Raw genomic sequence first — 6,048 nt, forward strand, 5'->3', positions numbered from 1 at the left:
GCGGCCGCGCCGGGCCGGGGGCGGCGGCCAGGACAGGCCCCGCCCGGCGCATCCCGCCGGAGCATCCCCCGGGAAAGGCAGGGCATCCCCCGGCCAGCCAGCGCCGGCAAAGCTGCTCCGGGGACAGGAGATCCTCCGAGGCTCGGGAAATGTCTGAATAAGCAACAGGGCTGTGCAGTTGTGTTGTTGCCGTGAAAGTCCCTCTCAGCCATTCCTCTCTGTGTGCACACAGCAGAGGCGCACAAAGGCTGCTCCCGAAGGGCCAGGGCACACGGATAGAATGAGGAGGATGAAGAAGGGGAAACCACCTACAAAACCCTCCAGAGCATTCCCAGGGACATGGAGCAGAGCTGTCAGGGACTGCAGACACCCAGATTACCCATCTGAAAGGCTTTCAAGCAGTAGGGACAGCTCACTTAGAGCAGCGAGCTCCAGTTTCTTGTGTCATCCGCCCAAAATTCTTTGTGAAGCATTATACATCCATTTCAGCTCCACTGCTTTCCAGTGGTTGAAATTTCCCTTGTATTTTAATAAGGAAGGAACCTCTTTCTGCAGACTGGTTTCTTTTATCCCATTTATCTTCTTTGTAAAGTTTTCTTGTTTTCTGTGAAAATGAAGCAATCCTACCTCTTTGTTTTATGCATGGGAAGCACTATTCAGGCTCTGTCTACATTTGCAATAGAAGTGTTCCGTACAATTTTCCCTACAAATAAATTCTTCTGTAAGCTTAAAACCACTACACAAATTGCACGAGGATGAATGTTGGCCATTCGTGGCTTTAAAAGTTCTGCACTTGCTTTCTTAATTTCTTTACAGTGCCAAATTTAGTGCAGAATTTTTTCACCATTAACTTAGCATTGCATTAACTTTCAAGCCAGTGAATTGTTACATTCTTCTCTCCTTGAAGGCCTTTTCTGAGCACTGCCAGACTGAGGTCTCCAGGCTGAGGACAGGGCTAGGCAGCTCCACCTGCCTCCCTCATCCCAGCACGGCAGCCCTGGAAGTACCAGAACCTCATCCCAGCCTCTTCCCTCGGGAATTCCGTCCCTGTAAGTCTTCTGCCCTTGAAATCCAGGCCTGGTGTCAAAATTGTATTTCCATAAAAACTGTATTTTACATAAACAATTCAGTCTTCTGCCTTCTCCCAGGACACACTCAGCCTCTTAGCAGAGGGAGCCAGTGGATCAATACCTCCTGTTCTGCCAAAATTCCAGGAAACTGGAAATAATTTCTAACATTTTCTACGTACTCCAAAATGAGTCCTTCAAACTCTCATGTACTCCTGCACAACATTCAATTAAGCCTTTTTTCCTGTTTAGCTTCCACATTAGCTCTTCCTAATGGTTTTCAGGTGGGAAGAGTATTAATTTCTCATATCTCCTTATCAAAGCATACATATCTAAAAATAGATCAGATTTTCCTTTGCTGAGGCAAGTGTATATATTTTCAAGACAGATCTGTTCTTCTCCAGTAAATTCTGCTATCATTTTCTCTTCCAAAATAATTCAGTGCAATATAAACTCAAGCATCAAAGGAAAAAAAACCCTGATACTGAGATTTAAAGTTCCTTAAAATAATTTGACTGTGACGAATAGTATATGCAGAACAAATTACAACTATTAAAAGTTATTTCTACTGTAAATACAATTTGAAGAGCATTTCACATAAAGATACAGTACTATATGTTGCTAGAGGCAGTTATAAAATTCATTCAACATTTTACAATGCTAACAAATTCCATTTACATTGCTGATTATATTTAAATTGATTTTAACATGATTTGTAGTGTATTGCCTGTTTATAAAATGTTTACTGTCTACGACTATTTTATCAAAAGTGAAACCTGTCAGTTCATATCTGGCTAGAACCAAATATTTGTAAACAGAGATAGAAAACCACTTGTTTCTAGACATTTTAACTCTTTCCTCACTGCTTTGCTTTTATTTTAGCAAGAAATTTCTGCAAAATCTAAGATGTATTTTGTTTTGAACAGTCAAATTCTCCTCAGGTTAAATGAATCCACCTTTCACTGAATACAATTGCTATTAAAAACTTACAAGTTTAGTATATTCACTATTTAAATTATGTATATTTATTACATAAAAATTGGTTATAGAAATTTAGCATATTGATGTCATTTTTGTGAGAAATTGGCTTCAAATATTCCTGACCTCATGGGCTAGATCAATTATCTAAGAGAAACTTGTTCTTGCCTGTTTGGACTAAAAATAAACCAGTCTTTCCAGACTTCAGAAGCAACTTTTGGTCATGTTGATTGTCCCCTCTCCAGGTTCATACTTTCTGTCCAGCCCTGCACATGACAATTTGAAAGTCACTAAGTACCAAGCACAGAAGAGGAGCAGCAGTTCCAGGATTACAGCTGTTCCCTGTGCCAAGGGCTGCAGTTAATGCAACTGCACTGAAAATCTCAGTTCAGACCTTTTCAATCTCGTAACTTCATTAAAATTATCTTTCTTGGATACAGCGTTCTGCGTTCGCTATTCAAACCCAAACTGAAGACTTTTAAATCCAAGAGAGAAGAAAGTTGAAGCTTTAAGGGAGAGCAGGCAAGGATGAGGGGCAGAAAGGGGAGTGTGTGGCAGTGTAAGGTGTTCTCACGCTCATTTCAGAAGCAAAGAACTTGATACAGACAGAGCCTGCAGCGAGCTACATGCCACCATTGACTAGATGCCAAGAAAATTAGTGAAAGAATCCCTAGTGCCTAAAATAACTAGAAACGACCTGGACTCCTAAGCTTTGTGGGTTTAACTCTTCTCAGGACAAAGCTGTGTTGCTTAGGGGAGACTGTAACTACAGCTTTAACACCAGGCCTAGGGTTCAAAGGCTTCTGCATTACTTAAGACATCATCAGCTTAGAAAGTTTTGGACTCACAGGATTAATCAGTGCCAAAACAGATGAATTGTGCTTTCTACTGCTATCTCTGCAATTTCCATGTAAGAGGTTTACAACCAGAATTCTTTTAGGACTCTTAGTGGGGTGTCTTGCCCTGCAAATTAAGCCCAAGGAGAATCACAGACTTGGTGGTTTTTTTTGCAGCTCAGCATTGCAGCAATTCGAGTATTTGCCTCTGTAAGGAGCTGGGTGACTCCGAATGAGCAGTGATGTCTCAAGCTGCCTGCACAGCCAGCAGAGGCAGACAATGAGAGCTGCCCCAGGCCAGTTTCCATGAGCTGCAGCTCACAGCCCGGCCCTGCCCCACAAAGGTCCCCCAAAGCTCTTCTCTGACCCCTCTGTAACCACGCTGGCAGCGCTGCAGGCACAACTGCACTTAAAGTTTTTAACTCTGTGATTAAAACAAATATTCAGGAATTTGGGCAAAAATGCCCTCTCTAAACAAACGTGGATTGAATTCACAGATGAGCAATCCTGCAGATAGTGACAGAGGCAGAAAAGGCAGAGTAAGACACAACAAGCATTCTTAGAGCAGCATCCGGCCTTCGTGGGAGGAAGTAATCAGACCTCTGGCAGCAATTACAAATTTTTTACTGCACTAAGCTTTGTTTTTATTATGACCCTACTGTTGCTAAGATAGTGCTCTCAAATTACCTTACATACAGACTGTATTAAACAACAGGTTTGCCCAATTTACAGGGCCAGATGGTTCTCCAAAGTTTAATCTATCATTGGATTTACACTATTAAAAAAACCCACAGCCTTGACATTGCTCAGCCAAGCCAGTAAATAACTTCTCCCTTCTCCTGATAGGCACTATGTGGATACAAAGTTTATTTCCTTTCCTGTTTGCAGCTGATGCCTTGCACATCGGAGTAAATCTGGTTTTTGGAGCGTAGGAAGCACTGTTGAACAGTGAAGTCAGCACCCAGGAAACATGCTGGGCCAAAAAACTTCACACCAAAACTTCATCTGCCAGCAAGGGAAGGGAGGACAGGTAGAGCAGCAGGATTACAAATACACATTAGAAATTAAGCTGGCTTGGGAAAAAAAGGAAAATAACCATATAAAAATAACCATATAAAATAACCTGGCCAAAGGTAGGAAAACAAACTGCTCCAGCCTGGATATTTCACATGCATCGAGAAGATCTGGCACATTTCATATGCCATGAAATGTTGAACTGGTTCAGAATGAAGCTGAAGGGAATAACAAGAGACAGGACAAACACCACCAACTTACAACCAACACTTCAGCTGATTGCTGTTTAAATCAGAGATGTAGCAACTCAAAATAATCATTGCTCAAACAGCAATGAGATGCACCCTTGCACAGTTTATGACACCAGCCTAAGATTCTGTTTTAGAAGTTAAGCCTTCAGGCAGGGAAACCTCTGACCTCCAGGAGCTTAAGGCCTTGTAAAACAGACAATGGCTTTGGTGCTTCTCGGGCATTTCAAACTGATGAAGCAGTGGTTCTTAAGAGAGGGCAATCTTGAGGTTAAATTAATCCCTGATTACAGCAAGTATTTATTTTCAACACCAAGAATAGTTATTGGGATGTGCTTTCAGAAATCTAGAACAGCTGAACATTTTGAAAGCCTTGAACATGTTAGTATAGCTTTAAACAAAGCTCAAAGATTTTTTGAAAATCCAATTAAAACCATTAAAATATGGTTTTTCCGAATTAGCCACTTAAGCCTGAGAATGAGAGATTACTCATGAGGCACTCAACATTATGGAGAAATTAAGTACTCAAAAAATGCTTTAAAACTTGTGTGTCATAGTGAACTGTCCTTAAAAAAAGATAACTGATATTCAGGCTTTTCTTTAATCCTGGTTTTACACTGTATTGTGCTGAAGGGTTTTACACTTTACAAAACTTTCTCACTGGTTTCCCCAATTAACCGCCTTGAAGGCATTCACACTGCACATTTCTGAAGATTAATTCTATTAGTAAAATTTCCTTGCCCAGACTTTGCACATTCCATGATACTCTGTATTTGCCATTGCAAATAAAGTAGTTGCAAATTTTTTTTCTGGAAAACTTTGCCTCAAAGACCAGTTTTTGGCTGCAATGTTGAAACAAGTCTTCAGCTTTTTAATAGCAAAGCCTTGTGCAGTAGCTATTTTGGTATTTAACAGCATTTGAGATATTGAGGAAGATTGAGCATCACCTGGTTAGCAGATAATAAGCACAAGGAGTTGGTATTTCCACTTGATCCAGTTTCTAATGCCACTGAGTTCAGTGTAATATCCTGTGGCCCCTTACAACACTACTACAGCAGTACCCAAAACACTGGTTTAAGTTTCTTTTGCCAGATTTTACTTTTGGGTATTGATAGTTTACAGCTGTCTAGAACTTACTCAAAACATTTCCTTGGAAAACTGAAGGCAGCTTAAGGATCAGAACTGTCTCTTCTTGAGCATGGTTATTGCTTGGTGAGGGGGACACCCAAATACATTCCCAAACAACACTGCAAAGAAAAAATGCTGATAAACTGACATTGGAATTGTACCTAAGTGCCTGTACATGAATTCCAGCTTGGATATTGGGGTATATACTCTGAGCAAGCATTTGATTTTTTAATGCAAATTGTAAACACTATTTTTATTCAGCCATGGAAAAAATGGCCTAAGCAAAATCTTTCTCTAAAGGCAGCAACCTATGAAAAATACTATCTGCAAAAGTAGTGTCAGTTCAGTCATTTGATTCAGAGAATTAAAATAACTGTATTAGTACCTTAAGTGCAAGATGAAAGTTCCCAGAAAAGGCAGCTTCAAAAGAATTGGAAGAAAGCAATTAGCTTCCCAAACCTAAATGAAACAGTTGAAGCTGTATCTGCTTCCATAAACTGGCTGGAGAGAAAGCCAACATTTCCCAACCCTCATTAGCACCAGCACATAGCTCTTAATTCAACATCAATAAGAAACCCTGCAGGCTCTCCCCATCTCCTCTCCCCTTCACAACCACTTCCATTTTGCATTCCTGAAAGGAAAAACTATCAGAACAAAAAGAAGCACTGAGAGCACCTAGACTGGTGGAACCATCCCACCAGCAACAGCTGGAACACCCCACCACAAGGTCACACTCTGCAGCCTGGGCACTGCCAGAAGGAAGGGAAAAGTCAAGCT

This window comes from Pyrgilauda ruficollis, unplaced genomic scaffold, assembly GCF_017590135.1.
Source record: "Pyrgilauda ruficollis isolate IOZ18807 unplaced genomic scaffold, ASM1759013v1 scaffold93, whole genome shotgun sequence".
NCBI classification, from domain to species: Eukaryota; Metazoa; Chordata; class Aves; order Passeriformes; family Passeridae; genus Pyrgilauda; species Pyrgilauda ruficollis.